Raw genomic sequence first — 23,002 nt, 5'->3', positions numbered from 1 at the left:
AAAACAGAGTTGATGGACAGAATGTAGAACCATGTCATACATTCACCCTAGTACAAGGATCTGGGCCTAAATCCATCACTTTTTTTGCACTCCACACCACCCTGGGTGAGACACTGGCTATATGCAAATCAGCTCTGACCCTGTGCCTCATGGGAACAGTCCAGTCCGAACTACCAAGCCATGTCTTTCCCAGACCGGAATCAAGCATCCAAGGACCGGTTTCTGGCTATCAGCCTTCATCAGCCTGGATAGCTTGACTCCAGTGGTGTGGAGAGCCTGGGACTCACGTCTGAGCATACCCAGCCCACTCGGGGTGAACATTGCAAAAAACACAGTTGATGGACAGAATGTAGAACAATGTCATACATTCACCCCAGTACAAGGATCTGGGCCTAAATCCATCGTTTTTTTGCACTCCACACCACCCTGGGCTAGACACTGGCTATATGCAAATCAGCTCTGACCCTGTGCCTCATGGGAACAGTCCAGTTCGAACTACCAAGCCATGTCTTTCACAGACCGGAATCAAGCATCCAAGGACCGGTTTCTGGCTATCAGCCTCCATCAGCCTGGATAGCTTGACTCCAGTTGTGTGGAGAGCCTGGGACTCACGTCTGAGCATACCCAGCCCACTCGGGGAGAAAATTGCAAAAAACACAGTTGATGGACAGAATGTAGAACAATGTCATACATTCACCCCAGTACAAGGATCTGGGCCTAAATCCATCGTTTTTTTGCACTCCACACCACCCTGGGTGAGACACTGGCTATATGCAAATCAGCTCTGACCCTGTGCCTCATGGGAACAGTCCAGTCCGAACTACCAAGCCATGTCTTTCCCAGACCGGAATCAAGCATCCAAGGACCGGTTTCTGGCTCTCAGCCTTCATCAGCCTGGATAGCTTGACTCCAGTGGTGTGGAGAGCCTGGGACTCACGTCTGAGCATACCCAGCCCACTCGGGGTGAAAATTGCAAAAAACACAGTTGATGGACAGAATGTAGAACAATGTCATACATTCACCCCAGTACAAGGATCTGGGACTAAATCCATCGTCTTTTTTGCACTCCACACCACCCTGGGTTAGACACTGGCTATATGCAAATCAGCTCTGACCCTGTGCCTCATGGGAACAGTCCAGTCCGAACTTCCGAGCCATGTCTTTCCCAGACCGGAATCAAGCATCCAAGGACCGGTTTCTAGCTATCAGCCTTCATCAGCCTGGATAGCTTGACTCCAGTGGTGTGGAGAGCCTGGGACTCACGTCTGAGCATACCCAGCCCACTCGGGGTGAAAATTGCAAAAAACACAGTTGATGGACAGAATGTAGAACAATGTCATACATTCACCCCAGTACAAGGATCTGGGCCTAAATCCATTGTTTTTTTGCACTCCACACCACCCTGGGTTAGACACTGGCTATGTGCAAATCAGCTCTGACACTGTGCCTCATGGGAACAGTCTAGTCCGAACTACCAAGCCATGTCTTTCCCAGACCGGAATCAGGCATCCAAGGACCGGTTTCTGGCTATCAGCCTTCATCAGCCTGGATAGCTTGACTCCAGTGGTGTGGAGAGCCTGGGACTCACGTCTGAGCATACCCAGCCCACTCGGGGTGAAAATTGCAAAAAACACAGTTGATGGACAGAATGTAGAACAATGTCATACATTCAACCCAGTACAAGGATCTGGGCCTGAATCCATCGTTTTTTTGCACTCCACTCCACACACTGGACTTCATCAGCCTGGATAACTTGACTCCAGTGGTGTGGAGAGCCTGGGACTCACGTCTGAGCATACCCAGCCCACTCGGGGTGAAAATTGCAAAAAACACAGTTGATGGACAGAATGTAGAACAATGTCATACATTCACCCCAGTACAAGGATCTGGGCCTAAATCCATCGTTTTTTTGCACTCCACACCACCCTGGACACTGGCTATATGCAAATCAGCTCTGACCCTGTGCCTCATGGGAACAGTCCAGTCCGAACTGCCAAGCCATGTCTTTCCCAGACCGGAATCAAGCATCCAAGGACCGGTTTCTGGCTATCAGCCTTCATCAGCCTGGATAGCTTGACTCCAGTTGTGTGGAGAGCCTGGGACTCACGTCTGAGCATACCCAGCCCACTCTGGGTGAAAATTGCAAAAAACACAGTTGATGGACAGAATGTAGAACAATGTCATACATTCACCCCAGTACAAGGATCTGGGCCTAAATCCATCATTTTTTTGCACTCCACACCACCCTGGGTTAGACACTGGCTATATGCAAATCAGCTCTGACCCTGTGCCTCAAAGGAACAGTCCAGTCCGAACTACCAAGCCATGTCTTTCCCAGACCGGAATCAAGCATCCAAGGACCGGTTTCTGGCTATCAGCCTTTATCAGCCTGGATAGCTTGACTCCAGTGGTGTGGAGAGCCTGGGACTCACGTCTGAGCATACCCAGCCCACTCGGGGTGAACATTTCAAAAAACACAATTGATGGACAGAATGTAGAACAATGTCATACATTCACCCCAGTACAAGGATCTGGGCCTAAATCCATCGTTTTTTTGCACTCCACACCACCCTGGGTTAGACACTGGCTATATGCAAATCAGCTCTGACCCTGTGCCTCATGGGAACAGTCCAGTCCGAACTACCAAGCCATGTCTTTCCCAGACCGGAATCAAGCATCCAAGGACCAGTTTCTGGCTATCAGCCTTCATCAGCCTGGATAGCTTGACTCCAGTGGTGTGGAGAGCCTGGGACTCACGTCTGAGCATACCCATCCCACTCGGGGTGAAAATTGCAAAAAACACAGTTGATGGACAGAATGTAGAACAAAGTCATACATTCAACCCAGTACAAGGATCTGGGCCTGAATCCATCGTTTTTTTGCACTCCACACCACCCTGGGTTAGACACTGCCTATATGCAAATCAGCTCTGACCCTGTGCCTCATGGGAACAGTCCAGTCCGAACTACCAAGCCATGTCTTTCCCAGACCGGAATCAAGCATCCAAGGACCGGTTTCTGGCTATCAGCCTTCATAAACCTGGATAGCTTGACTACAGTGGTGTGGAGAGCCTGGGACTCACGTCTGAGCATACCCAGCCCACTCGGGGTGAAAATTGCAAAAAACACAGTTGATGGACAGAATGTAGAACAATGTCATACATTCACCCCAGTACAAGGATCTAGGCCTAAATCCATCGTTTTTTTGCACTCCACACCACCCTGGGTGAGACACTGGCTATATACAAATCAGCTCTGACCCTGTGCCTCATGGGAACAGTCCAGCCTGAACTACCAAGCCATGTCTTTCCCAGAATGGAATCAAGCATCCAAGGACCGGTTTCTGGCTATCAGCCTTCATCAGCCTGGATAGCTTGACTCCAGTGGTGTGGAGAGCCTGGGACTCACGTCTGAGCATACCCAGCCCACTCGGGGTGAAAATTTCAAAAAACACAATTGATGAACAGAATGTAGAACAATGTCATACATTCACCCCAGTACAAGGATCTGGGCCTAAATCCATCGTTTTTTTGCACTCCACACCACCCTGGGTTAGACACTGGCTATATACAAATCAGCTCTGACCCTGTGCCTCATGGGAACAGTCCAGTCCGAACTACCAAGCCATGTCTTTCCCAGACCGGAATCAAGCATCCAAGGACCGGTTTCTGGCTATCAGCCTCCATCAGCCTGGATAGCTTGACTCCATTGGTGTGGAGAGCCTGGGACTCACGTCTGAGCATACCCAGCCCACTCGGGGTGAAAATTGCAAAAAACAGAGTTGATGGACAGAATGTAGAACCATGTCATACATTCACCCTAGTACAAGGATCTGGGCCTAAATCCATCACTTTTTTTGCACTCCACACCACCCTGGGTGAGACACTGGCTATATGCAAATCAGCTCTGACCCTGTGCCTCATGGGAACAGTCCAGTCCGAACTACCAAGCCATGTCTTTCCCAGACCGGAATCAAGCATCCAAGGACCGGTTTCTGGCTATCAGCCTTCATCAGCCTGGATAGCTTGACTCCAGTGGTGTGGAGAGCCTGGGACTCACGTCTGAGCATACCCAGCCCACTCGGGGTGAACATTGCAAAAAACACAGTTGATGGACAGAATGTAGAACAATGTCATACATTCACCCCAGTACAAGGATCTGGGCCTAAATCCATCGTTTTTTTGCACTCCACACCACCCTGGGCTAGACACTGGCTATATGCAAATCAGCTCTGACTCTGTGCCTCATGGGAACAGTCCAGTTCGAACTACCAAGCCATGTCTTTCACAGACCGGAATCAAGCATCCAAGGACCGGTTTCTGGCTATCAGCCTCCATCAGCCTGGATAGCTTGACTCCAGTTGTGTGGAGAGCCTGGGACTCACGTCTGAGCATACCCAGCCCACTCGGGGAGAAAATTGCAAAAAACACAGTTGATGGACAGAATGTAGAACAATGTCATACATTCACCCCAGTACAAGGATCTGGGCCTAAATCCATCGTTTTTTTGCACTCCACACCACCCTGGGTGAGACACTGGCTATATGCAAATCAGCTCTGACCCTGTGCCTCATGGGAACAGTCCAGTCCGAACTACCAAGCCATGTCTTTCCCAGACCGGAATCAAGCATCCAAGGACCGGTTTCTGGCTCTCAGCCTTCATCAGCCTGGATAGCTTGACTCCAGTGGTGTGGAGAGCCTGGGACTCACGTCTGAGCATACCCAGCCCACTCGGGGTGAAAATTGCAAAAAACACAGTTGATGGACAGAATGTAGAACAATGTCATACATTCACCCCAGTACAAGGATCTGGGACTAAATCCATCGTCTTTTTTGCACTCCACACCACCCTGGGTTAGACACTGGCTATATGCAAATCAGCTCTGACCCTGTGCCTCATGGGAACAGTCCAGTCCGAACTTCCGAGCCATGTCTTTCCCAGACCGGAATCAAGCATCCAAGGACCGGTTTCTAGCTATCAGCCTTCATCAGCCTGGATAGCTTGACTCCAGTGGTGTGGAGAGCCTGGGACTCACGTCTGAGCATACCCAGCACACTCGGGGTGAAAATTGCAAAAAACACAGTTGATGGACAGAATGTAGAACAATGTCATACATTCACCCCAGTACAAGGATCTGGGCCTAAATCCATTGTTTTTTTGCACTCCACACCACCCTGGGTTAGACACTGGCTATGTGCAAATCAGCTCTGACACTGTGCCTCATGGGAACAGTCTAGTCCGAACTACCAAGCCATGTCTTTCCCAGACCGGAATCAGGCATCCAAGGACCGGTTTCTGGCTATCAGCCTTCATCAGCCTGGATAGCTTGACTCCAGTGGTGTGGAGAGCCTGGGACTCACGTCTGAGCATACCCAGCCCACTCGGGGTGAAAATTGCAAAAAACACAGTTGATGGACAGAATGTAGAACAATGTCATACATTCAACCCAGTACAAGGATCTGGGCCTGAATCCATCGTTTTTTTGCACTCCACTCCACACACTGGACTTCATCAGCCTGGATAACTTGACTCCAGTGGTGTGGAGAGCCTGGGACTCACGTCTGAGCATACCCAGCCCACTCGGGGTGAAAATTGCAAAAAACACAGTTGATGGACAGAATGTAGAACAATGTCATACATTCACCCCAGTACAAGGATCTGGGCCTAAATCCATCGTTTTTTTGCACTCCACACCACCCTGGACACTGGCTATATGCAAATCAGCTCTGACCCTGTGCCTCATGGGAACAGTCCAGTCCGAACTACCAAGCCATGTCTTTCCCAGACCGGAATCAAGCATCCAAGGACCGGTTTCTGGCTATCAGCCTTCATCAGCCTGGATAGCTTGACTCCAGTTGTGTGGAGAGCCTGGGACTCACGTCTGAGCATACCCAGCCCACTCTGGGTGAAAATTGCAAAAAACACAGTTGATGGACAGAATGTAGAACAATGTCATACATTCACCCCAGTACAAGGATCTGGGCCTAAATCCATCATTTTTTTGCACTCCACACCACCCTGGGTTAGACACTGGCTATATGCAAATCAGCTCTGACCCTGTGCCTCAAAGGAACAGTCCAGTCCGAACTACCAAGCCATGTCTTTCCCAGACCGGAATCAAGCATCCAAGGACCGGTTTCTGGCTATCAGCCTTTATCAGCCTGGATAGCTTGACTCCAGTGGTGTGGAGAGCCTGGGACTCACGTCTGAGCATACCCAGCCCACTCGGGGTGAAAATTTCAAAAAACACAATTGATGGACAGAATGTAGAACAATGTCATACATTCACCCCAGTACAAGGATCTGGGCCTAAATCCATCGTTTTTTTGCACTCCACACCACCCTGGGTTAGACACTGGCTATATGCAAATCAGCTCTGACCCTGTGCCTCATGGGAACAGTCCAGTCCGAACTACCAAGCCATGTCTTTCCCAGACCGGAATCAAGCATCCAAGGACCAGTTTCTGGCTATCAGCCTTCATCAGCCTGGATAGCTTGACTCCAGTGCAGTGGAGAGCCTGGGACTCACGTCTGATCATACCCATCCCACTCGGGGTGAAAATTGCAAAAAACACAGTTGATGGACAGAATGTAGAACAATGTCATACATTCAACCCAGTACAAGGATCTGGGCCTGAATCCATCGTTTTTTTGCACTCCACACCACCCTGGGTTAGACACTGCCTATATGCAAATCAGCTCTGACCCTGTGCCTCATGGGAACAGTCCAGTCCGAACTACCAAGCCATGTCTTTCCCAGACCGGAATCAAGCATCCAAGGACCGGTTTCTGGCTATCAGCTTTCATCAGCCTGGATAGCTTGACTCCAGTGGTGTGGAGAGCCTGGGACTCACGTCTGAGCATACCCAGCCCACTCGGGGTGAAAATTTCAAAAAACACAATTGATAGACAGAATGTAGAACAATGTCATACATTCACCCCAGTACAAGGATCTGGGCCTAAATCCATCGTTTTTTTGCACTCCACACCACCCGGGGTTAGACACTGGCTATATGCAAATCAGCTCTGACCCTGTGCCTCATGGGAACAGTCCAGTCCGAACTACCAAGCCATGTCTTTCCCAGACCGGAATCAAGCATCCATGGACCGGTTTCTGGCTATCAGCCTCCATCAGCCTGGATAGCTTGACTCCAGTGGTGTGGAAAGCCTGGGACTCACGTCTGAGCATACCCAGCCCACTCGGAGTGAAAATTGCAAAAAACACAGTTGATGGACAGAATGTAGAACAATGTCATACATTCACCCCAGTACAAGGATCTGGGCCTAAATCCATCGTTTTTTTTGCACTCCACACCACCTTGGGTGAGACACTGGCTATATGCAATTCAGCTCTAACCCTGTGCCTCATGGGAACAGTCCAGTCCGAACTACCAAGCCATGTCTTTCCCAGACCGGAATCAAGCATCCAAGGACCGGTTTCTGGCTATCAGCCTTCATCAGCCTGGATAGCTTGACTCCAGTGGTGTGGAGAGCCTGGGACTCACGTCTGAGCATACCCAGCCCACTCGGGGTGAAAATTGCAAAAAACACAGTTGATGGACAGAATGTAGAACAATGTAATACATTCACCCCAGTACAAGGATCTGGGCCTAAATCCATCGTTTTTTTGCACTCCACACCACCCTGGGTTAGACACTGGCTATATGCAAATCAGCTCTGACCCTGTGCCTCATGGGAACAGTCCAGTCCTAACTTCCGAGCCATGTCTTTCCCAGACCGGAATCAAGCATCCAAGGACCGGTTTCTGGCTATCAGCCTTCATCAGCCTGGATAGCTTGACTCCAGTGGTGTGGAGAGCCTGGAAATCACGTCTGAGCATACCCAGCACACTTGGGGTGAAAATTGAAAAAACACAGTTGATGGACAGAATGTAGAACAATGTCATTCATTCACCCCAGTACAAGGATCTGGGCCTAAATCCATCGTTTTTTTGCACTCCACACCACCCTGGGTTAGACACTGGCTATGTGCAAATCAGCTCTGACACTGTGCCTCATGGGAACAGTCTAGTCTGAACTACCAAGCCATGTCTTTCCCAGACCGGAATCAGGCATCCAAGGACGGGTTTCTGGCTATCAGCCTTCATCAGCCTGGATAGCTTGACTCCTGTGGTGTGGAGAGCCTGGGACTCACGTCTGAGCATACCCAGCCCACTCGGGGTGAAAATTGCAAAAAACACAGTTGATGGACAGAATGTAGAACAATGTCATACATTCACCCCAGTACAAGGATCTGGGCCTAAATCCATCGTTTTTTTGCACTCCACACCACCCTGGGTTAGACACTGGCTATATGCAAATCAGCTCTGACCCTGTGCTTCATGGGAACAGTCCAGCCTGAACTACCAAGCCATGTCTTTCCCAGAACGGAATCAAGCATCCATGGAGCGGTTTCTGGCTATCAGCCTTCATCCGCCTGGATAGCTTGACTCCAGTGGTGTGGAGAGCCTGGGACTCACGTCTGAGAATACCCAGCCCACTCGGGGTGAAAATTGCAAAAAACACAGTTGATGGACAGAATGTAGAACAATGTCATACATTCACCCCAGTACAAGGATCTGGGCCTAAATCCATTGTTTTTTTTGCACTCCACACCACCCTGGGTTAGACACTGGCTATATGCAAATCAGCTCTGACCCTGTGCCTCATGGGAACAGTCCAGTCCGAACTACCAAGCCATGTCTTTCCCAGACCGGAATCAAGCATCCAAGGACCGGTTTCTGGCTATCAACCTTCATAAACCTGGATAGCTTGACTACAGTGGTGTGGAGAGCCTGGGACTCACGTCTGAGCATACCCAGCCCACTCGGGGTGAAAATTGCAAAAAACACAGTTGATGGACAGAATGTAGAACAATGTCATACATTCACCCCAGTACAAGGATCTGGGCCTAAATCCATCGTTTTTTTGCACTCCACACCACCCTGGGTGAGACACTGGCTATATACAAATCAGCTCTGACTCTGTGCCTCATGGGAACAGTCCAGCCTGAACTACCAAGCCATGTCTTTCCCAGAATGGAATCAAGCATCCAAGGACCGGTTTCTGGCTATCAGCCTTCATCAGCCTGGATAGCTTGACTCCAGTGGTGTGGAGAGCCTGGGACTCACGTCTGAGCATACCCAGCCCACTCAGGGTGAAAATTTCAAAAAACACAATTGATGGACAGAATGTAGAACAATGTCATACATTCACCCCAGTACAAGGATCTGGGCCTAAATCCATCATTTGTTTGCACTCCACACCACCCTGGGTTAGACACTGGCTATATACAAATCAGCTCTGACCCTGTGCCTCATGGGAACAGTCCAGTACGAACTACCAAGCCATGTCTTTCCCAGACCGGATTCAAGCATCCAAGGACCGGTTTCTGGCTATCAGCCTCCATCAGCCTGGATAGCTTGACTCCAGTGGTGTGGAGAGCCTGGGACTCACGTCTGAGCATACCCAGCCCACTCGGGGTGAAAATTGCAAAAAACACAGTTGATGGACAGAATGTAGAACAATGTCATACATTCACCCCAGTACAAGGATCTGGGCCTAAATCCATAGTTTTTTTGCACTCCACACCACCCTGGGTGAGACACTGGCTATATGCAAATCAGCTCTGACCCTGTGCCTCATGGGAACCGTCCAGTCTGAACTACCAAGCCATGTCTTTCCCAGACCGGAATCAAGCATCCTAGGACCGGTTTCTGGCTCTCAGCCTTCATCAGCCTGAATAGCTTGACTCCAGTGGCGTGGAGAGCCTGGGACTCACGTCTGAGCATACCCAGCCCACTCGGGGTGAAAATTGCAAAAAACACAGTTGATGGACAGAATGTAGAACAATGTCATACATTCACCCCAGTACAAGGATCTGGGACTAAATCCATCGTCTTTTTTGCACTCCACACCACCCTGGGTTAGACACTGGCTATATGCAAATCAGCTCTGACCCTGTGCCTCATGGGAACAGTCCAGTCCGAACTTCCGAGCCATGTCTTTCCCAGACCGGAATCAAGCATCCAAGGACCGGTTTCTAGCTATCAGCCTTCATCAGCCTGGATAGCTTGACTCCAGTGGTGTGGAGAGCCTGGGACTCACGTCTGAGCATACCCAGCACACTCGGGGTGAAAATTGCAAAAAACACAGTTGATGGACAGAATGTAGAACAATGTCATACATTCACCCCAGTACAAGGATCTGGGCCTAAATCCATTGTTTTTTTGCACTCCACACCACCCTGGGTTAGACACTGGCTATGTGCAAATCAGCTCTGATACTGTGCCTCATGGGAACAGTCTAGTCCGAACTACCAAGCCATGTCTTTCCCAGACCGGAATCAGGCATCCAAGGACCGGTTTCTGGCTATCAGCCTTCATCAGCCTGGATAGCTTGACTCCAGTGGTGTGGAGAGCCTGGGACTCACGTCTGAGCATACCCAGCCCACTCGGGGTGAAAATTGCAAAAAACACAGTTGATGGACAGAATGTAGAACAATGTCATACATTCACCCCAGTACAAGGATCTGGGCCTAAATCCATCGTTTTTTTGCACTCCACACCACCCTGGACACTGGCTATATGCAAATCAGCTCTGACCCTGTGCCTCATGGGAACAGTCCAGTCCGAACTACCAAGCCATGTCTTTCCCAGACCGGAATCAAGCATCCAAGGACCGGTTTCTGGCTATCAGCCTTCATCAGCCTGGATAGCTTGACTCCAGTTGTGTGGAGAGCCTGGGACTCACGTCTGAGCATACCCAGCCCACTCTGGGTGAAAATTGCAAAAAACACAGTTGATGGACAGAATGTAGAACAATGTCATACATTCACCCCAGTACAAGGATCTGGGCCTAAATCCATCATTTGTTTGCACTCCACACCACCCTGGGTTAGACACTGGCTATATGCAAATCAGCTCTGACCCTGTGCCTCAAAGGAACAGTCCAGTCCGAACTACCAAGCCATGTCTTTCCCAGACCGGAATCAAGCATCCAAGGACCGGTTTCTGGCTATCAGCCTTTATCAGCCTGGATAGCTTGACTCCAGTGGTGTGGAGAGCCTGGGACTCACGTCTGAGCATACCCAGCCCACTCGGGGTGAAAATTTCAAAAAACACAATTGATGGACAGAATGTAGAACAATGTCATACATTCACCCCAGTACAAGGATCTGGGCCTAAATCCATCTTTTTTTGCACTCCACACCACCCTGGGTTAGACACTGGCTATATGCAAATCAGCTCTGACCCTGTGCCTCATGGGAACAGTCCAGTCCGAACTACCAAGCCATGTCTTTCCCAGACCGGAATCAAGCATCCAAGGACCAGTTTCTGGCTATCAGCCTTCATCAGCCTGGATAGCTTGACTCCAGTGGTGTGGAGAGCCTGGGACTCACGTCTGAGCATACCCATCCCACTCGGGGTGAAAATTGCAAAAAACACAGTTGATGGACAGAATGTAGAACAATGTCATACATTCAACCCAGTACAAGGATCTGGGCCTGAATCCATCGTTTTTTTGCACTCCACACCACCCTGGGTTAGACACTGCCTATATGCAAATCAGCTCTGACCCTGTGCCTCATGGGAACAGTCCAGTCCGAACTACCAAGCCATGTCTTTCCCAGACCGGAATCAAGCATCCAAGGACCGGTTTCTGGCTATCAGCTTTCATCAGCCTGGATAGCTTGACTCCAGTGGTGTGGAGAGCCTGGGACTCACGTCTGAGCATACCCAGCCCACTCGGGGTGAAAATTTAAAAAAACACAATTGATAGACAGAATGTAGAACAATGTCATACATTCACCCCAGTACAAGGATCTGGGCCTAAATCCATCGTTTTTTTGCACTCCACACCACCCGGGGTTAGACACTGGCTATATGCAAATCAGCTCTGACCCTGTGCCTCATGGGAACAGTCCAGTCCGAACTACCAAGCCATGTCTTTCCCAGACCGGAATCAAGCATCCAAGGACCGGTTTCTGGCTATCAGCCTCCATCAGCCTAGATAGCTTGACTCCAGGTGTGTGGAAAGCCTGGGACTCACGTCTGAGCATACCCAGCCCACTCGGAGTGAAAATTGCAAAAAACACAGTTGATGGACAGAATGTAGAACAATGTCATACATTCACCCCAGTACAAGGATCTGGGCCTAAATCCATCGTTTTTTTTGCACTCCACACCACCTTGGGTGAGACACTGGCTATGTGCAAATCAGCTCTGACACTGTGCCTCATGGGAACAGTCTAGTCTGAACTACCAAGCCATGTCTTTCCCAGACCGGAATCAGGCATCCAAGGACGGGTTTCTGGCTATCAGCCTTCATCAGCCTGGATAGCTTGACTCCTGTGGTGTGGAGAGCCTGGGACTCACGTCTGAGCATACCCAGCCCACTCGGGGTGAAAATTGCAAAAAACACAGTTGATGGACAGAATGTAGAACAATGTCATACATTCACCCCAGTACAAGGATCTGGGCCTAAATCCATCATTTTTTTGCACTCCACACCACCCTGGGTTAGACACTGGCTATATGCAAATCAGCTCTGACCCTGTGCTTCATGGGAACAGTCCAGCCTGAACTACCAAGCCATGTCTTTCCCAGAACGGAATCAAGCATCCATGGAGCGGTTTCTGGCTATCAGCCTTCATCCGCCTGGATAGCTTGACTCCAGTGGTGTGGAGAGCCTGGGACTCACGTCTGAGAATACCCAGCCCACTCGGGGTGAAAATTGCAAAAAACACAGTTGATGGACAGAATGTAGAACAATGTCATACATTCACCCCAGTACAAGGATCTGGGCCTAAATCCATTGTTTTTTTTGCACTCCACACCACCCTGGGTTAGACACTGGCTATATGCAAATCAGCTCTGACCCTGTGCCTCATGGGAACAGTCCAGTCCGAACTACCAAGCCATGTCTTTCCCAGACCGGAATCAAGCATCCAAGGACCGGTTTCTGGCTATCAACCTTCATAAACCTGGATAGCTTGACTACAGTGGTGTGGAGAGCCTGGGACTCACGTCTGAGCATACCCAGCCCACTCGGGGTGAAAATTGCAAAAAACACAGTTGATGGACAGAATGTAGAACAATGTCATACATTCACCCCAGTACAAGGATCTGGGCCTAAATCCATCGTTTTTTTGCACTCCACACCACCCTGGGTGAGACACTGGCTATATACAAATCAGCTCTGACTCTGTGCCTCATGGGAACAGTCCAGCCTGAACTACCAAGCCATGTCTTTCCCAGAATGGAATCAAGCATCCAAGGACCGGTTTCTGGCTATCAGCCTTCATCAGCCTGGATAGCTTGACTCCAGTGGTGTGGAGAGCCTGGGACTCACGTCTGAGCATACCCAGCCCACTCGGGGTGAAAATTTCAAAAAACACAATTGATGGACAGAATGTAGAACAATGTCATACATTCACCCCAGTACAAGGATCTGGGCCTAAATCCATCGTTTTTTTGCACTCCACACCACCCTGGGTTAGACACTGGCTATATACAAATCAGCTCTGACCCTGTGCCTCATGGGAACAGTCCAGTACGAACTACCAAGCCATGTCTTTCCCAGACCGGATTCAAGCATCCAAGGACCGGTTTCTGGCTATCAGCCTCCATCAGCCTGGATAGCTTGACTCCAGTGGTGTGGAGAGCCTGGGACTCACGTCTGAGCATACCCAGCCCACTCGGGGTGAAAATTGCAAAAAACACAGTTGATGGACAGAATGTAGAACAATGTCATACATTCACCCCAGTACAAGGATCTGGGCCTAAATCCATCGTTTTTTTGCACTCCACACCACCCTGGGTGAGACACTGGCTATATGCAAATCAGCTCTGACCCTGTGCCTCATGGGAACCGTCCAGTCTGAACTACCAAGCCATGTCTTTCCCAGACCGGAATCAAGCATCCTAGGACCGGTTTCTGGCTATCAGCCTTCATCAGCCTGAATAGCTTGACTCCAGTGGCGTGGAGAGCCTGGGACTCACGTCTGAGCATACCCAGCCCACTCGGGGTGAAAATTGCAAAAAACACAGTTGATGGACAGAATGTAGAACAATGTCATACATTCACCCCAGTACAAGGATCTGGGACTAAATCCATCATCTTTTTTGCACTCCACACCACCCTGGGTTAGACACTGGCTATATGCAAATCAGCTCTGACCCTGTGCCTCATGGGAACAGTCCAGTCCGAACTTCCGAGCCATGTCTTTCCCAGACCGGAATCAAGCATCCAAGGACCGGTTTCTAGCTATCAGCCTTCATCAGCCTGGATAGCTTGACTCCAGTGGTGTGGAGAGCCTGGGACTCACGTCTGAGCATACCCAGCACACTCGGGGTGAAAATTGCAAAAAACACAGTTGATGGACAGAATGTAGAACAATGTCATACATTCACCCCAGTACAAGGATCTGGGCCTAAATCCATTGTTTTTTTGCACTCCACACCACCCTGGGTTAGACACTGGCTATGTGCAAATCAGCTCTGACACTGTGCCTCATGGGAACAGTCTAGTCCGAACTACCAAGCCATGTCTTTCCCAGACCGGAATCAGGCATCCAAGGACCGGTTTCTGGCTATCAGCCTTCATCAGCCTGGATAGCTTGACTCCAGTGGTGTGGAGAGCCTGGGACTCACGTCTGAGCATACCCAGCCCACTCGGGGTGAAAATTGCAAAAAACACAGTTGATGGACAGAATGTAGAACAATGTCATACATTCACCCCAGTACAAGGATCTGGGCCTAAATCCATCGTTTTTTTGCACTCCACACCACCCTGGACACTGGCTATATGCAAATCAGCTCTGACCCTGTGCCTCATGGGAACAGTCCAGTCCGAACTACCAAGCCATGTCTTTCCCAGACCGGAATCAAGCATCCAAGGACCGGTTTCTGGCTATCAGCCTTCATCAGCCTGGATAGCTTGACTCCAGTTGTGTGGAGAGCCTGGGACTCACGTCTGAGCATACCCAGCCCACTCTGGGTGAAAATTGCAAAAAACACAGATGATGGACAGAATGTAGAACAATGTCATACATTCACCCCAGTACAAGGATCTGGGCCTAAATCCATCATTTGTTTGCACTCCACACCACCCTGGGTTAGACACTGGCTATATGCAAATCAGCTCTGACCCTGTGCCTCAAAGGAACAGTCCAGTCCGAACTACCAAGCCATGTCTTTCCCAGACCGGAATCAAGCATCCAAGGACCGGTTTCTGGCTATCAGCCTTTATCAGCCTGGATAGCTTGACTCCAGTGGTGTGGAGAGCCTGGGACTCACGTCTGAGCATACCCAGCCCACTCGGGGTGAAAATTTCAAAAAACACAATTGATGGACAGAATGTAGAACAATGTCATACATTCACCCCAGTACAAGGATCTGGGCCTAAATCCATCGTTTTTTTGCACTCCACACCACCCTGGGTTAGACACTGGCTATATGCAAATCAGCTCTGACCCTGTGCCTCATGGGAACAGTCCAGTCCGAACTACCAAGCCATGTCTTTCCCAGACCGGAATCAAGCATCCAAGGACCAGTTTCTGGCTATCAGCCTTCATCAGCCTGGATAGCTTGACTCCAGTGGTGTGGAGAGCCTGGGACTCACGTCTGAGCATACCCATCCCACTCGGGGTGAAAATTGCAAAAAACACAGTTGATGGACAGAATGTAGAACAATGTCATACATTCAACCCAGTACAAGGATCTGGGCCTGAATCCATCGTTTTTTTGCACTCCACACCACCCTGGGTTAGACACTGCCTATATGCAAATCAGCTCTGACCCTGTGCCTCATGGGAACAGTCCAGTCCGAACTACCAAGCCATGTCTTTCCCAGACCGGAATCAAGCATCCAAGGACCGGTTTCTGGCTATCAGCTTTCATCAGCCTGGATAGCTTGACTCCAGTGGTGTGGAGAGCCTGGGACTCACGTCTGAGCATACCCAGCCCACTCGGGGTGAAAATTTCAAAAAACACAATTGATAGACAGAATGTAGAACAATGTCATACATTCACCCCAGTACAAGGATCTGGGCCTAAATCCATCGTTTTTTTGCACTCCACACCACCCGGGGTTAGACACTGGCTATATGCAAATCAGCTCTGACCCTGTGCCTCATGGGAACAGTCCAGTCCGAACTACCAAGCCATGTCTTTCCCAGACCGGAATCAAGCATCCAAGGACCGGTTTCTGGCTATCAGCCTCCATCAGCCTAGATAGCTTGACTCCAGGTGTGTGGAAAGCCTGGGACTCACGTCTGAGCATACCCAGCCCACTCGGAGTGAAAATTGCAAAAAACACAGTTGATGGACAGAATGTAGAACAATGTCATACATTCACCCCAGTACAAGGATCTGGGCCTAAATCCATCGTTTTTTTTGCACTCCACACCACCTTGGGTGAGACACTGGCTATATGCAATTCAGCTCTGACCCTGTGCCTCATGGGAACAGTCCAGTCCGAACTACCAAGCCATGTCTTTCCCAGACCGGAATCAAGCATCCAAGGACCGGTTTCTGGCTATCAGCCTTCATCAGCCTGGATAGCTTGACTCCAGTGGTGTGGAGAGCCTGGGACTCACGTCTGAGCATACCCAGCCCACTCGGGGTGAAAATTGCAAAAAACACAGTTGATGGACAGAATGTAGAACAATGTAATACATTCACCCCAGTACAAGGATCTGGGCCTAAATCCATCGTTTTTTTGCACTCCACACCACCCTGGGTTAGACACTGGCTATATGCAAATCAGCTCTGACCCTGTGCCTCATGGGAACAGTCTAGTCCTAACTTCCGAGCCATGTCTTTCCCAGACCGGAATCAAGCATCCAAGGACCGGTTTCTGGCTATCAGCCTTCATCAGCCTGGATAGCTTGACTCCAGTGGTGTGGAGAGCCTGGAAATCACGTCTGAGCATACCCAGCACACTCGGGGTGAAAATTGCAAAAAACACAGTTGATGGACAGAATGTAGAACAATGTCATACATTCACCCCAGTACAAGGATCTGGGCCTAAATCCATCGTTTTTTTGCACTCCACACCACCCTGGGTTAGACACTGGCTATTTGCAAATCAGCTCTGACACTGTGCCTCATGGGAACAGTCTAGTCTGAACTACCAAGCCATGTCTTTCCCAGACCGGAATCAGGCAACCAAGGACGGGTTTCTGGCTATCAGCCTTCATCAGCCTGGATAGCTTGACTCCTGTGGTGTGGAGAGCCTGGGACTCACGTCTGAGCATACCCAGCCCACTCGGGGTGAAAATTGCAAAAAACACAGTTGATGGACAGAATGTAGAACAATGTCATACATTCACCCCAGTACAAGGATCTGGGCCTAAATCCATCGTTTTTTTGCACTCCACACCACCCTGGGTTAGACACTGGCTATATGCAAATCAGCTCTGACCCTGTGCTTCATGGGAACAGTCCAGCCTGAACTACCAAGCCATGTCTTTCCCAGAACGGAATCAAGCATCCATGGAGCGGTTTCTGGCTATCAGCCTTCATCAGCCTGGATAGCTTGACTCCAGTGGTGTGGAGAGCCTGGGACTCACGTCTGAGAATACCCAGCCCACTCGGGGTGAAAATTGCAAAAAACACAGTTGATGGACAGAATGTAGAACAATGTCATACATTCACCCCAGTACAAGGATCTGGGCCTAAATCCATTGTTTTTTTTGCACTCCACACCACCCTGGGTTAGACACTGGCTATATGCAAATCAGCTCTGACCCTGTGCCTCATGGGAACAGTCCAGTCCGAACTACCAAGCCATGTCTTTCCCAGACCGGAATCAAGCATCCAAGGACCGGTTTCTGGCTATCAGCCTTCATAAACCTGGATAGCTTGACTACAGTGGTGTGGAGAGCCTGGGACTCACGTCTGAGCATACCCAGCCCACTCGGGGTGAAAATTGCAAAAAACACAGTTGATGGACAGAATGTAGAACAATGTCATACATTCACCCCAGTACAAGGATCTGGGCCTAAATCCATCGTTTTTTTGCACTCCACACCACCCTGGGTGAGACACTGGCTATATACAAATCAGCTCTGACTCTGTGCCTCATGGGAACAGTCCAGCCTGAACTACCAAGCCATGTCTTTCCCAGAATGGAATCAAGCATCCAAGGACCGGTTTCTGGCTATCAGCCTTCATCAGCCTGGATAGCTTGACTCCAGTGGTGTGGAGAGCCTGGGACTCACGTCTGAGCATACCCAGCCCACTCGGGGTGAAAATTTCAAAAAACACAATTGATGGACAGAATGTAGAACAATGTCATACATTCACCCCAGTACAAGGATCTGGGCCTAAATCCATCGTTTTTTTGCACTCCACACCACCCTGGGTTAGACACTGGCTATATACAAATCAGCTCTGACCCTGTGCCTCATGGGAACAGTCCAGTACGAACTACCAAGCCATGTCTTTCCCAGACCGGAATCAAGCATCCAAGGACCGGTTTCTGGCTATCAGCCTCCATCAGCCTGGATAGCTTGACTCCAGTGGTGTGGAGAGCCTGGGACTCACGTCTGAGCATACCCAGCCCACTCGGGGTGAAAATTGCAAAAAACACAGTTGATGGACAGAATGTAGAACAATGTCATACATTCACCCCAGTACAAGGATCTGGGCCTAAATCCATAGTTTTGTTGCACTCCACACCACCCTGGGTGAGACACTGGCTATATGCAAATCAGCTCTGACCCTGTGCCTCATGGGAACAGTCCAGTCCGAACTACCAAGCCATGTCTTTCCCAGACCGGAATCAAGCATCCAAGGACCGGTTTCTGGCTATCAGCCTTCATCAGCCTGGATAGCTTGACTCCAGTGGTGTGGAGAGCCTGGGACTCACGTCTGAGCATACCCAGCCCACTCGGGGTGAAAATTTCAAAAAACACAATTGATGGACAGAATGTAGAACAATGTCATACATTCACCCCAGTACAAGGATCTGGGCCTAAATCCATCGTTTTTTTGCACTCCACACCACCCTGGGTTAGACACTGGCTATATACAAATCAGCTCTGACCCTGTGCCTCATGGGAACAGTCCAGTACGAACTACCAAGCCATGTCTTTCCCAGACCGGATTCAAGCATCCAAGGACCGGTTTCTGGCTATCAGCCTCCATCAGCCTGGATAGCTTGACTCCAGTGGTGTGGAGAGCCTGGGACTCACGTCTGAGCATACCCAGCCCACTCGGGGTGAAAATTGCAAAAAACACAGTTGATGGACAGAATGTAGAACAATGTCATACATTCACCCCAGTACAAGGATCTGGGCCTAAATCCATAGTTTTTTTGCACTCCACACCACCCTGGGTGAGACACTGGCTATATGCAAATCAGCTCTGACCCTGTGCCTCATGGGAACCGTCCAGTCTGAACTACCAAGCCATGTCTTTCCCAGACCGGAATCAAGCATCCTAGGACCGGTTTCTGGCTCTCAGCCTTCATCAGCCTGAATAGCTTGACTCCAGTGGCGTGGAGAGCCTGGGACTCACGTCTGAGCATACCCAGCCCACTCGGGGTGAAAATTGCAAAAAACACAGTTGATGGACAGAATGTAGAACAATGTCATACATTCACCCCAGTACAAGGATCTGGGACTAAATCCATCGTCTTTTTTGCACTCCACACCACCCTGGGTTAGACACTGGCTATATGCAAATCAGCTCTGACCCTGTGCCTCATGGGAACAGTCCAGTCCGAACTTCCGAGCCATGTCTTTCCCAGACCGGAATCAAGCATCTCAGGACCGGTTTCTAGCTATCAGCCTTCATCAGCCTGGATAGCTTGACTCCAGTGGTGTGGAGAGCCTGGGACTCACGTCTGAGCATACCCAGCACACTCGGGGTGAAAATTGCAAAAAACACAGTTGATGGACAGAATGTAGAACAATGTCATACATTCACCCCAGTACAAGGATCTGGGCCTAAATCCATTGTTTTTTTGCACTCCACACCACCCTGGGTTAGACACTGGCTATGTGCAAATCAGCTCTGACACTGTGCCTCATGGGAACAGTCTAGTCCGAACTACCAAGCCATGTCTTTCCCAGACCGGAATCAGGCATCCAAGGACCGGTTTCTGGCTATCAGCCTTCATCAGCCTGGATAGCTTGACTCCAGTGGTGTGGAGAGCCTGGGACTCACGTCTGAGCATACCCAGCCCACTCGGGGTGAAAATTGCAAAAAACACAGTTGATGGACAGAATGTAGAACAATGTCATACATTCACCCCAGTACAAGGATCTGGGCCTAAATCCATCGTTTTTTTGCACTCCACACCACCCTGGACACTGGCTATATGCAAATCAGCTCTGACCCTGTGCCTCATGGGAACAGTCCAGTCCGAACTACCAAGCCATGTCTTTCCCAGACCGGAATCAAGCATCCAAGGACCGGTTTCTGGCTATCAGCCTTCATCAGCCTGGATAGCTTGACTCCAGTTGTGTGGAGAGCCTGGGACTCACGTCTGAGCATACCCAGCCCACTCTGGGTGAAAATTGCAAAAAACACAGATGATGGACAGAATGTAGAACAATGTCATACATTCACCCCAGTACAAGGATCTGGGCCTAAATCCATCATTTGTTTGCACTCCACACCACCCTGGGTTAGACACTGGCTATATGCAAATCAGCTCTGACCCTGTGCCTCAAAGGAACAGTCCAGTCCGAACTACCAAGCCATGTCTTTCCCAGACCGGAATCAAGCATCCAAGGACCGGTTTCTGGCTATCAGCCTTTATCAGCCTGGATAGCTTGACTCCAGTGGTGTGGAGAGCCTGGGACTCACGTCTGAGCATACCCAGCCCACTCGGGGTGAAAATTTCAAAAAACACAATTGATGGACAGAATGTAGAACAATGTCATACATTCACCCCAGTACAAGGATCTGGGCCTAAATCCATCGTTTTTTTGCACTCCACACCACCCTGGGTTAGACACTGGCTATATGCAAATCAGCTCTGACCCTGTGCCTCATGGGAACAGTCCAGTCCGAACTACCAAGCCATGTCTTTCCCAGACCGGAATCAAGCATCCAAGGACCAGTTTCTGGCTATCAGCCTTCATCAGCCTGGATAGCTTGACTCCAGTGGTGTGGAGAGCCTGGGACTCACGTCTGAGCATACCCATCCCACTCGGGGTGAAAATTGCAAAAAACACAGTTGATGGACAGAATGTAGAACAATGTCATACATTCAACCCAGTACAAGGATCTGGGCCTGAATCCATCGTTTTTTTGCACTCCACACCACCCTGGGTTAGACACTGCCTATATGCAAATCAGCTCTGACCCTGTGCCTCATGGGAACAGTCCAGTCCGAACTACCAAGCCATGTCTTTCCCAGACCGGAATCAAGCATCCAAGGACCGGTTTCTGGCTATCAGCTTTCATCAGCCTGGATAGCTTGACTCCAGTGGTGTGGAGAGCCTGGGACTCACGTCTGAGCATACCCAGCCCACTCGGGGTGAAAATTTCAAAAAACACAATTGATAGACAGAATGTAGAACAATGTCATACATTCACCCCAGTACAAGGATCTGGGCCTAAATCCATCGTTTTTTTGCACTCCACACCACCCGGGGTTAGACACTGGCTATATGCAAATCAGCTCTGACCCTGTGCCTCATGGGAACAGTCCAGTCCGAACTACCAAGCCATGTCTTTCCCAGACCGGAATCAAGCATCCAAGGACCGGTTTCTGGCTATCAGCCTTCATCAGCCTGGATAGCTTGACTCCAGTTGTGTGGAGAGCCTGGGACTCACGTCTGAGCATACCCAGCCCACTCTGGGTGAAAATTGCAAAAAACACAGATGATGGACAGAATGTAGAACAATGTCATACATTCACCCCAGTACAAGGATCTGGGCCTAAATCCATCATTTGTTTGCACTCCACACCACCCTGGGTTAGACACTGGCTATATGCAAATCAGCTCTGACCCTGTGCCTCAAAGGAACAGTCCAGTCCGAACTACCAAGCCATGTCTTTCCCAGACCGGAATCAAGCATCCAAGGACCGGTTTCTGGCTATCAGCCTTTATCAGCCTGGATAGCTTGACTCCAGTGGTGTGGAGAGCCTGGGACTCACGTCTGAGCATACCCAGCCCACTCGGGGTGAAAATTTCAAAAAACACAATTGATGGACAGAATGTAGAACAATGTCATACATTCACCCCAGTACAAGGATCTGGGCCTAAATCCATCGTTTTTTTGCACTCCACACCACCCTGGGTTAGACACTGGCTATATGCAAATCAGCTCTGACCCTGTGCCTCATGGGAACAGTCCAGTCCGAACTACCAAGCCATGTCTTTCCCAGACCGGAATCAAGCATCCAAGGACCAGTTTCTGGCTATCAGCCTTCATCAGCCTGGATAGCTTGACTCCAGTGGTGTGGAGAGCCTGGGACTCACGTCTGAGCATACCCATCCCACTCGGGGTGAAAATTGCAAAAAACACAGTTGATGGACAGAATGTAGAACAATGTCATACATTCAACCCAGTACAAGGATCTGGGCCTGAATCCATCGTTTTTTTGCACTCCACACCACCCTGGGTTAGACACTGCCTATATGCAAATCAGCTCTGACCCTGTGCCTCATGGGAACAGTCCAGTCCGAACTACCAAGCCATGTCTTTCCCAGACCGGAATCAAGCATCCAAGGACCGGTTTCTGGCTATCAGCTTTCATCAGCCTGGATAGCTTGACTCCAGTGGTGTGGAGAGCCTGGGACTCACGTCTGAGCATACCCAGCCCACTCGGGGTGAAAATTTCAAAAAACACAATTGATAGACAGAATGTAGAACAATGTCATACATTCACCCCAGTACAAGGATCTGGGCCTAAATCCATCGTTTTTTTGCACTCCACACCACCCGGGGTTAGACACTGGCTATATGCAAATCAGCTCTGACCCTGTGCCTCATGGGAACAGTCCAGTCCTAACTTCCGAGCCATGTCTTTCCCAGA

Source organism: Lissotriton helveticus, chromosome 6 (assembly GCF_964261635.1).
Source record: "Lissotriton helveticus chromosome 6, aLisHel1.1, whole genome shotgun sequence".
Taxonomy (NCBI): Eukaryota; Metazoa; Chordata; class Amphibia; order Caudata; family Salamandridae; genus Lissotriton; species Lissotriton helveticus.
Note: the sequence above shows the minus strand (reverse complement) of the source record.